At 44.7% G+C, this 12,262-nt stretch overlaps 1 protein-coding gene across 17 annotated transcripts in view; it reads right to left on the reverse strand.

Annotated features, from left to right (window-relative positions):
• Positions 1-12,262, reverse strand: part of CACNA1C (calcium voltage-gated channel subunit alpha1 C) — a 1,539,476-nt gene that overhangs the window by 850,489 nt on the left and 676,725 nt on the right. The window lies entirely within an intron of this gene.

The following is a 12,262-nucleotide window of genomic DNA, read 5'->3' on the forward strand; positions in this document are numbered from 1 at the left end:
CCGCCGTAACAAGCAAGCTACACCCATGCTTATTTGTTTACCCAGACTATGTTATTCATTCCTTGTTGGTTGTTGTCTGAATATAAATCATCTTTTCTTCATTCTCCCCGCCGTTGAAGCAGAGAGCTATGCTGGATATGCATTGAAAGTGAAGTATCAGGCTTATTTGGTTTGGGGTAGTAACCGCATTAACAAGCAAGCTACTCCCCTGCTTTTTTGTGGATGCAAATCCTTTTTTCCACATTTCCTCTTGCTCTTGAAGCATAGAGCAATGTTGGAGTCGCATTAACTGTGTGTATGTTTATTGAATAAGGATATTAATCTCCAGGTAGTAGCTGTCATTCTCGCAAGCAAGCCACCCCCGTGCCTCTTCTCTTCATTCACATCCTCTAGACTTTATGGATCCACAGTGTTTATCCCACACCCCTTTGAAATCCTTCACAGTTTTGGTCTTCACCACTTCCTCTGGAAGGGCGTTCCAGGCATCCACCACTCTTTCCGTGAAGAAATACTTCCTGACATTGGTTCTGAGTCTTCCTCCCTGGAGTTTTAAATCATGACCTCTGGTTCTGCTGATTTTTTTGCAATGGAAAAGGTTTGTCGTTGTCTTTGGATCATTAAAACTTTTCAAGTATCTGAAAGTTTGAATCATATCACCCCTGCTCCTCCTTTCCTCCAGGGTGTACATATTTAGATTCTTCAATCTCTCCTCATAAGTCATTCAAAGAAGACCCTCCACCTTTTTGGTCGCCCTTCTCTGGACTGCCTCGATCCTGTTTCTGTCCCTTCGGAGATACGGTCTCCAGAACTGAACACAGTACTCCAGGTGAGGCCTCACCAAGGACGTCTATAAGGGGATTATCACTTCCCTTTCCTTACTTGATATTCCTCTCTCTATGCAGCCCAGCAAAAAGCCAATGCCTTATCCTTTAGGACACTGGAGGCAGATGACTAGGGGGCATTCTATGAAGTTAGCAAGCAGCACATTTAAGACTTATTGGAGAAAATTCGTTTTCACTCAAAGCACAATTAAGCTCTGGAATTTGTTGCCAGAGGATGTGGTTAGTGCAGTTAGTGAAGCTGGGTTTAAAAAAGTTTTAGATAAGTTCTTGGAGGAGAAGTCCATTAACTGCTATTAATCAAGTTTACTTAGGGAATAGCCACTGCTATTAATTGCATCAGTAGCATGGGTCTTCTTGGTGTTTGGGTACTTGCCAGGTTCTTGTGCCTGGTTTGGCCTCTCTGTTGGGAAACAGGATGCTGGGCTTCATGGACCCTTGGACTGACCCAGCATGGAAATTTCTTATGTTCTTATGTAAAAGAGTCTGAATATTCTGACCCTCTGCAGATTTTCTCTTAAAAGGTGGTAAATAATATATTTTTGCAATCAGTGGTAACATTTGCTCTGGCAACTTTATTATCTCCAAGGCATATCTCTTCAATATATCATTGGCTTGAATAAGAGGGACTTTGGGAAATTTTATAAACTGTAGATTCCGTCCACGGATTTGGTTCTCCATATTTTCAAACCTGTTTGTAAGGAGTTGATTTTCTTTCATCAAAGCTTGATGTTGCTCATTTAAATTCCCCAAATCTTGCAATATTGTGTCTGTGAAGCCATTACCACATGAAATGGGACTTTACTCGCAGAGATAATGAGCTGCTTTGAGTAATTATGCATCTTATTATTTATTCTTGCAAAAATTGTGCACAGATTTTCACAAACACCAAATACTGCATAGTAAAACAGCAAATAGCATGTGCTGTCCCATCTACTAAAAACAGTGCATGCTACAGTATTTGCTGTTCTAGCACATGACAATGCATTTGCGAAAATTGGTACAGCTTAGTTCCTTGGCCTCCATGTTAGCCTTTCAGCCTGCCTACTCAGCTCAGTTCTGCTAAATCCAACCAATCTCAGCTACCATAAAGTTTGGCTTTGAGTGAGTGTGAGCAGGGTATACCCTTCTCTGTTTCCTACTAAAGTGAATTTTTAGAACAAACAGGGGCAGATTTTCAAAGGGTTACGCGCATAACCCTTTAAAACCCCTCCTGCGCGCGCCAAGCCTGTTTTGCACACGCCTGCCAGAGGCAAGCGTGCGCATGTTATAAAATCGGGCGTAGATTTGTGCGCCTAAATCTACGCGTTCTCGTCATTCTGAATATCCGGCCCATGGTGAAAAATTAACCTAATCCCTAGTGATGGAGGGATATCTTTTTAAAGGTTCTATAAACTTCTAATGACAAAATACAGAACCTGAATTTGAATGCCATATTCATTTTTACTCTTGGCAAGCATTTCACCATCAAACTGGATATATCGTTTGTTGCTGAAGATCAGAAAAGGCATACAGATCATTTTCTATCCTTCCTGAGCTATACATTTTGATTTTAGTTGAATGAGCTTCTCTGTCATTTTCTCATATTAATCATTTTATTCAGATTTAACAGTGTCAGATATAAGACAGCAGAATTGTTCTGTGCTTTCCTAATGAACCTACAGTAATCCAGGCTTATTTTGCACCCTGGATAATACATCTTTAGATGTAGAATTAAATGACACAGGGAAACAGATGGAGTGCTAGTGTCCATGACAATGGCAGTTGATTCATCTTTGTCATATTAGAAAGTCAGACATGCTCCTTAGGAAATCTCTTTGCTAATTTCCATTTTGGCAGTGAAATTTAACTCCATATAATTTCTTCTTAGCCTATGAGCACTGATACTGCAAATCTGTTTTCTCTATTTATATAGAGATGTGGATTGATGTATGTAGGTACAGTATGTGTGTGGATATATCTACATGTATATATATATATTTTATTTATATTTAATTTTACATGGACACCTTGCTTTTAAGTGAGCAACAAATGGTATTATTAATAGCAAGATTATCTAAATCATATAATCTTTACCATTAAAATACTATGGGTTCACTTTATTACGTGTTATATTCTGTTAGGCGCCCCAGCCCTCGGGGATTCAGGCTGGGTCTTACCTGTGCGGGCAGGAAGCCCGCTCCAGTGCCCATCAGCCGCTGCCGCGTCTTGGTGCAGTTCGCGGCCTGCTCGCAGTGCCCCAACGCCACCGATGCCGCTGCATCCCTGGACCCCCTAGGCGTGTGCGCACGCGCATGGGCTCAACTTAAAGGGCCAACAGCAGGAAAGTTCCCTGCGGCCCGGGATGATGACGTCAGGCAAGGCAGGTATAAATACCCTGCATTGCCACTTCTTCCTTGCCTCGGCAACAGGTCCAGCTCCTGGTGAGTGTGTGTTGTCTCTATCCTGACCCCGCATTCCTGTGATTCTTCTGACTCCTGCTCCAGCTCCTCATCATTCCTGCTCCCTCGGATTAATCTACTGACTCTGACCTGCTTGTCTCACCGATTCCTGCTTGTCCACTGCCTGCCCTTATCCACTTTCCTGCTTGTCCGCTACCTGCCCTGATCTTCAGCCTGGTCCACCGTTCCTGCTTGTCCACTGCCTGCTCTGATCTTCAGCCTGGTCCACCGTTCCTGCTTGTCCACTGCCTGCCCTGATCTTTAGTCTGGTCCACCGTTCCTGCCCTGATCTTCAGCCTGGTCCACCATTCCTGCTTGTCCGCTGCCTGCCCTGATCTTCAGCCTGGTCCACCGTTCCTGCTTGTCCGCTGCCTGCCCTGATCTTCAGCCTGGTCTACCGTTCCTGCTTGTCCGCTGCCTGCCCTGATCTTCAGCCTGGTCCACCGTTCCTGCTTGTCCGCTACCTGCCCTGATCTTCAATCTGGTCCACTATTCCTGCTTCTCCGCTGCCTGCCCTGATCTTCAGCCTGTTCTACCGTTCCTGCTTGTCCGCTACCTGCCCTGATCTTCAATCTGGTCCACCATTCCTCCTTGCCCGCTGCCTGCCCAGACTTCGGCCTGGCCTCTATCTCAACCCTTGGCACATCTGACCTGTCTTCCGCCTGCCGCCCAAGAGACCCACACCTGCCGGCCCCAGCATTCAAGGGCTCAACCCGCGGGGAACATGGGCTGGTATAGGTGAAGGTCCTGTTGGGCTGTCTCCCTCGGAACCGCCTCCCATGAATGAGGACCACCGAAGGCCTCCCCTTGGTGGTAGCAACAACCTCGTCTCGGCTCAAGGTTCCACCTTCCTTACAATATTCCATTTTGCTTAGGGGAAAAATCTTTAGTTAATAGAACACTTTGATGCTTAAAAAAGTGAAGATGTCTCTGATCACTCTATTCACTATTGTGCAATTGGAAATGGCTGGGAAGATTGTTATCGTTGAGTATTAAATTAGTCAACGTGAAAAATCTACAAAAGGTACGGTTTTGCTTTTGTACTGTAGGAAATGCCATTTGGCCTTCAGCTGACCTTCACGTTTGGCCCACCTTTACCATAAGTGCATCTTCAAAGGCAATCGCCCACAAAAAGATAAATGGTAATTCGTAGGGATGTGAATCGTGTCCTCGATCGTCTTAACGATCGATTTCGGCTGGGAGGGGGAGGGAATCGTATTGTTGCCGTTTGGGGGGGTAAAATATTGTGAAAAATCGTGAAAAATCGTGAAAAATCGAAAAATCGAAAAATCGAAAAACCGGCACACTAAAACCCCCTAAAACCCACCCCCGACCCTTTAAATTAAATCCCCCACCCTCCCGAACCCCCCCCCAAATAACTTAAATAACCTGCGGGTCCAGCGGCGGTCCGGAACGGCAGCGGTCCGGAACGGGCTCCTGCTCCTGAATCTTGTCGTCTTCAGCCGGCGCCATTTTCCAAAATGGCGCCGAAAAATGGCGGCGGCCATAGATGAAAAAGATTGGACGGCAGGAGGTCCTTCCGAACCCCCGCTGGACTTTTGGCAAGTCTCGTGGGGGTCAGGAGGCCCCCCACAAGCTGGCCAAAAGTTTCTGGAGGTCCAGCGGGGGTCAGGGAGCGATTTCCCACCGTGAATCGTTTTCGTACGGAAAATGGCGCCGGCAAGAGATCGACTGCAGGAGGTCGTTCAGCGAGGCGCCGGAACCCTCGCTGAACGACCTCCTGCAGTCGATCTCCTGCCGGCGCCATTTTCCGTACGAAAACGATTCGCAGCGGGAAATCGCTCCCTGACCCCCGCTGGACCTCCAGGAACTTTTGGCCAGCTTGTGGGGGGCCTCCTGACCCCCACGAGACTTGCCAAAAGTCCAGCGGGGGTCCGGAAGGACCTCCTGCCGTCCAATCTTTTTCGTCTATGGCCGCCGCCATTTTTCGGCGCCATTTTGGAAAATGGCGCCGGCTGAAGACGACAAGATTCAGGAGCAGGAGCCCGTTCCGGACCGCTGCCGTTCCGGACCGCCGCTGGACCCGCAGGTTATTTAAGTTATTGGTGGGGGGGTTCGGGAGGGTGGGGGATTTAATTTAAAGGGTCGGGGGTGGGTTTTAGGGGGTTTTAGTGTGCCGGCTCACGATTCTAACGATTTATAACGATAAATCGTTAGAATCTGTATTGTATTGTGTTCCATAACGGTTTAAGACGATATTAAAATTATCGGACAATAATTTTAATCGTCCTAAAACGATTCACATCCCTAGTAATTCGTTAGTTCCAAAAGTGGAACTTACTGCTCCCATCATTTTCTTGAGTGTCCTTAAGCCGCACAGCTCAAAGAAATGCTTTTATGCATTCTGATCCTTCTCCATGATGTTTAAGCTTCAGTGTGGTGGAAATGCCGCATCCACTTACAAGAAATCCTGAACTGCAGAAATCAAAACTAGTATTGGAGAGATTACATTTATTTATTTATTTATTTATTTATTTAGATTTATTGCCCACCCCTCCGAAGCATGAAAGGCCCATACAGAATCAAATATTAAATAACATACCTTGTTTCTCTACCATCGCTAAAGAAGTGAGGACTATATGTCTTATAATGGCTGACACCTGCCACTCCACTACCCCCCCCCCCTCCAGGGCCTTCCCTGCAACTGATTTACCCCTTTTATGGGGGTTTTGTGGAAAGCAAAGCCCACTCACGACTTCCCCACTTATGATCTTTTTAAAAATGATATTGGTGGCCCCAAGGCCAGCACCAAAGTGATGTCACTTTAATGCCGGTATCAGGTGTGGTTGGTGGCATTATGTTGTATGGCTCAGCCTAGCCAAATAGCCCTCGGCTCTGCTGGTTTTTTGGGTGCAGGAAGGGGATTGAAAAGGCCCAAGGAGATCCCAAGAAAGTCCCAAAAATCAGCAGCGAGGGCAGACAATTATTATTATTTCAACAAAATTAAAACATCTGATAAGTTTCAGATATTTTCGTGCAAGGCCATTTTCAGTTTGTCCCATTCAGAACAAACCGAAAATGTCTTCTCAGTTCAGATGTGCCATTCCTTTAACATGAATGCATATTCCTAGCAAAAATTGCTGTTATCTGTGCAGAAAACCTAAAACAAGATTCTCTATAAGTAGAAGAGATTATTAGAGCAAGGCTGCTAAATGCAGAAGCTACTGCAGGAAAAGGAAGCTTTTCTTTTTATTAATTAAAAGGACAATTATCAGTAGTGTATTTAATTCAGGTGCATCTAAAGTTACACAGGTATTTTAGAAAGTATGCAGCAGGAGCCACAGGGTATATAAAATACCACATATAACTGTCCGGAAAGAATGCATGTATGTTTCAGAACATAAACCTCTTTTTTAATGCAGGGATCTGCATAGTGTATACACTTTTTTTTTTTTTAATAAAAAGTACCCCCATATATTTTACACGTTAAATAATTGTAATGTGTGTGGAATACCCTCAATGTATATGTGGAGACAGAAATTTTATAGAGTTGGCTGACATATGCATGTACCTCACCTATGAAAATTCTTCATTGTGAGCGAGCTTCCAAGCACCAGTTTGCAGAGGCCTCTACCAGTGACTAGACCTTCACTAGTACACCCATGCTCCTCCACCAGTTCACCCACACCCTCTACCCGCTTGCTCCAGAGCCCATAACCAAGAACTTCAGACAAACGAGAAGGCAGTTTTAATATCCACAACTTGACTCACAGTTATAAAAGCATGTGCACATGTCTGATGATATGCTACTCCATTTATAAAAACACATGTAAATGTGCATGTACTTGCAGAGCACACTCAAAATGCCCTCTTTGTATGCACATACTTCCTCCGTGGCAGTGATAGTATTCATGTACTATCATCTCCTCTGAACGTTTGCTTAGCGGGCACTAAGCCTTTGAAAATTCAGCCTACAATATCTATGCCTCATGTGTGGGAAAGGAAAGAATGTTTTTTTTAAAGCTCTGGGTGGTTTAAAAACCACCAAGTTAGATGCTGTTCTGTTTATTAAGAAGAGCTTTTAATTGCACTATTGATTCTGAATTGGACAGGAATCATTTAGAACCTCACCCAAAAAATCTAACAAAGAGCTAACATCTATTTACATGCTAATGATTTAGGTGGCAGCTGGAGAATCTTTTTTATCTGAAATTTAAACAATATACATGGCTTCTTGCAAGTGCCAATCTTTTACCCTGTGTAAGATTAGACCATTGATATGTTTTCAGGTATAATTTAAACATGGTAATTAAATACCAAAATCGTCCCCAATGGTCTTTCTGACCATCGCATGGTGATATTTGTTTCTTTCATTTGCACAGTTTTCATTGGCATTTTAATTACCAGCATTGAAAGGATATACATTTGGCCTTCCTCATTCTCAGTAAAACAGATAAAAAGAAGGGCTTTGCATCACTAAAGGGTAGACTTTAAAAGGTGCGCACGCTTCCATGGACGCGCCAGCACGCGCATGTTATAAAATTGGTGGGCCGCGCGCGCCGGATTTTGTAATCCACGTGCGTATGCGCAGACGGCACGCGCGAGGTGGGAGACTTCCGCAATTTTCGCTTGGCGACGCATCCCACAGCCTTCCCCAGTTCCCTCCCCCCCCCACCTAATCTCCCTTCCCCGCTCCTCCTCACCCCCTAAATCCTACCTTTTTTTCTTTTTTTTCTTCTTGTTCTGCAACTTACTTCAGCTCCCGAGCGCCGCTGGCAGCCGTCCCACACGCAAGGCTCCGGGACATTGAACAATGGCACTGTCCCGGCCCGCCCCTTGCAGGAAGGCCAGCAATTGGGCGCATACCGGCCTTTACGCATGTGGTCGGGCCTTGTGGAAAATTGGCTGGGCGCGCGTAAAGGCCGGATTTTACACACACAACCAATTTAAAATCTACCTGTAAGGCATTAGTGGGATATTGGAAACATTCAGGAAAAAATGGGGAGAATGAGAATAGTCCGCAGCAAACCTATCAAGCACTGTATCTAGCACATGTAAACCAAAGTATGAGAGACTTAGAGCAGGTCAGACAAAATGATCAAAACATCCAAGAAAGCTAAAGAGAAGTAAAGATTTTCCATTTCTTTCAGTGCAATGTTTGAGTCCTTCTCCCTTTCATACGTATACACATAGTTCTCATTTAACTGCCATTCATTGATTTAAAGGAACCTGAACCACCTCTAGAAAATGTGGAAATATGCTCTTTACAGAATAACCTAAACACCTGGAAAATCAACTTTCCTACTGATGCCCAAGGCTGGATGTGTTTAGTGGTTTTCATGGCTAACACAGACACCTAGAATATGAAGGCAGATGACGACCATGAAGCTACCCATGTTCCTTTCCGCAGACCACACTAGCAGGCTGATGCAATATCGGCGCGTAAAAAAAAACGGGAGCTCATGATTGAGCGCCCGCTTTCTTTACGTGCACTCATCCACTTCTCCTGGGTGAGCAATGCAGTATGCTAATGAACTGTGGTGTTAAAAAGAAGGCGGTAGGGAAAATTGTGAATCCCTAGTGCCTCCTTGGCATTGGGTGCCCAGGAGACGTGGCTGTCCATTTTCCTAACCTGACTGCCGTGAAAATTTTTTTTTTATTAAATGTTAACTACTTTCTGTGGTTCCTCAGACTTAAGATTGCGACGTATTATGTCGGAGAAACCACAGAAAAGGAGTATTTTCTGCTTTTCTGTTCAGATTTTGGGGCGCCTCAAGACTTAACGCCAGCTCCAGGTCTGGCATTAAGTTTTGAGAGTTCAAATGTGCACATCAGGCACATGGTTATTTTTTACATCAGGGGTACTAGCTAATAGAGATGTGATTCAGCTGAACCTTTTGGTTTGGCCTTCGTTATTGGCCCGCTGCAGGAAATTTCGTTTCCCGCAGTTCAGGCCGATTTTTTGTTTGGCTGTCCCAGACCAAAAAAAACAAAAACAACCCACCTCAACCCTTCAGATTTAATTAAGTACAACACCCCCACCCTCCCAACCTCCCCAACACTTGCCAAAAGTCCCTGGTGGTCCAGCGGGGGTCCCAGGAGCGATCTTCTGCTCTCGGGCTGTCAGCTGCCAGTAAACAAAATGGCACCAGTGGCCCTTTGCCCTTACCATGTGACAGAGGCTATCAGTGCCATTGGCTGGCCTCTGTCACATGGTAAAAGCAATGGACAGCTGGCGCCTTCTTGAAAAATGGCGTGGGCCATCCATCGCTCCTACCATGTGACAGGGGCCGACCAATGGCACTGACAGCCCCTGTCACATGGTAAGGGCAAAAGGCCACTGGCGCCATTTTGTTTACTGGCAGCTGACAGCCCGAGAGCAGGAGATCGCTCCCGGGACCCTGCTGGACCACCAGGGACTTTGGGTAAGTCTTTTTTGGGGGGGAGGGGTTTCGGGAGGGTGGAGGTTGCAATTAATTAAATTTGAAGGGTTGGGGTGGGTTCGTTTTTTTTATGTGTCCTTTCTCCCCCCCAAAACACGATAAGAAAACCACACGAAATTGTGGATTTTCCTATCGTTTCGTCGACCCCCCTCGAAATGCGACGAAATAGGAAATATAGATGATATTTCCTATTTCGTTGCAAATGAATGCACATCCCTACTAGCTAATAGCCTCATCAACATGGTGCTTACATGTGATGAGCACTGGCTTGGACACGCGTCTTGGATGCGCTGATCCCCTTATTGCATCAGAGGTTACGGACGCGTTTCCAAAATGTGCATCAACCACAGGTTAACCTGCACTCTAGCCTGAGTGCATGATATTGCATCGGCCTGTTAATGAAGAAGGGACTCCCTGTGGTCTTGAAAGCTCATGTACTTACATCTTTTTTTCATTATCCTCATGTTGGCTCAAAAAAAACCAAAACAAAACAAAAAAACCCCATCCCAACCTACCAGGAACCCAATTTTCTCCAGGCCTTTAAACATGAGTATTGCCATTATAAATCTTCACTCTTAGCCCTTCTGCAATATCAGCTGAAAATATTGACTAGAACTGAACCAGGTACTGATCCCTGTAGAGCCCCACCCTCAACCCTTCTTTCCTTGGAGTGAATTCACTCTCTGTTGCTCATCACTCAGCTGCCTTAGGATACACCCCTGAACTGTTCTAGGCTTCTTAGAGGATGCGTCCTAGTCCTGAAAGTCCTGCATGAAAATAGTTTTAAAAAAACCCAAAACCATATGGACAGGACGTGTCAAAATCTTCAAGTACTTTACCATACAGTTGTCTCTTATAACAAATACAACAAGTTCTATAGAATAATTAATTTGGAGAAAAAAATTTCAGGCCACCTTTGAAACATTTCATCAATAGCCTATGGGCCTTTCTGCATCTTTTAGGGTATACACATATTATTGCTTCACATCAAATTCATGTCATTGTATAATTGTGCAATTACAGCAATCTTGCAAAATGTCCTAATATGTGGCATTTAAGTGAATCTATATTTGACATTATGATAAGTAAAAACTAAGCCGTTTCAGCTGGCACACGCATTTTAATGAGATTTAAGCCTTAGGCAACGGAGCTGAGCAATCAGGATTTTACAATTGGTGGGATTGACTAGGAGGAGTTTACAAAATATGTAAATATTACTTTCTCTAGAGAGAACATTCAGAAACAAGAAATTGATTTGGAGATTTTCAATGAAAATGTGTTTATTCACTAGCAGAAGGTAGTTTTCAACAATGTGCATAACACAGTACATTCACACATAATTACATGCACCTAAAGTTACATCTGTATTTTATAAAATGTGCAGTGGGAGTCACATAATATATGGCAATTTATAAACTATCGCCCCAAAAGTTCTTTTCAGTATGTTTCAGTACACACCTAGGGATCCACATTGTTTATAGGCCTATATTATAAAAGTACATACACAGGAGGTAATTTTCAAAGGAGTTACCTGCATAAATGTAACATACTATTATAGCAATTTTCAAAAGCCAGTTATGCGCATAGAGGGGTAGATTTTAAAAGGTGCGCGCAGGCATACATGCGCAGGCGCACGCAAGGGAGTGCACAATTGTGCACCTTGCGCGCGCCAAGCTGCGCTGCCTTCCCCCGTTCCCTCCCAGGCCGCTCTGAAATCGGAGCGGCCTGGAAGAGAACTTCCCTTCCGCCTAGCTTGACTTTCCCACCCCTTCCCCTCCCCAACCTTTGTCTTACCTTTTGCGCCTGCCTCTGGGTAGGCGCAAGTTGCGTGCGCCGGCAGCTTGCCAGCACGCGATCCTCCGACAGAGCGGCAATGGCTGCTGTATCGGAGGCCTCTGGCCCCACCCCTGAACCGCCCCGCCCCTTTAGGAAAGCCCCGGGACTTACAGGCCCAGAGCGTGTAGGGCTTTTAAAATCTGGCCCCAAGTGCACTTATATCGGCCAAATTTACTCGATTAAGTGAAAATTGCTATAATATATGCCATTGAATTGTTCATAGAACTTACTCCAATTTTCAAAAGCTCACTTAATCGAGTAAAGTGCATTTTACTTGAGGAAAACCCAGTTTTCTGTGTGTAAATGCTTTTTAAAATCAGGCTCATATATTTTACACATTAAATAATTGTAACACAGGCGCAAAACAACCCTCAGTTTATGAAACGAGGCAAGCATTTTATAAAGTTGGCCGATGTATGCGCGTATCTTGTGCGCATTCTTCCAATCATTAGTTCACCCACACTCTCCATCCAAAAGCTGCAGACGAAAGGGAAGTCCAATTTAACTTCTGTGACTGGATTAGTGGATGTAAGAGCATGCATTCACGTTTCATGATACATGCAAGCACTCCCTTTACAAAATACGTACATGTGCGCACTCTTCCAAACCCCACACTGGAACGCCCGCGAAATGGCCTCTTTCTACATGTGTACTCCTGCCCTTCTGTAAATTGGCTTACTGCACACAGAAGCTACTTAGGCATCTATGTTCTGATTTTATGCGTACAACCCCTCTGTAAGTC

This window comes from Rhinatrema bivittatum, chromosome 4 (assembly GCF_901001135.1).
Source record: "Rhinatrema bivittatum chromosome 4, aRhiBiv1.1, whole genome shotgun sequence".
NCBI lineage: Eukaryota > Metazoa > Chordata > Amphibia > Gymnophiona > Rhinatrematidae > Rhinatrema > Rhinatrema bivittatum.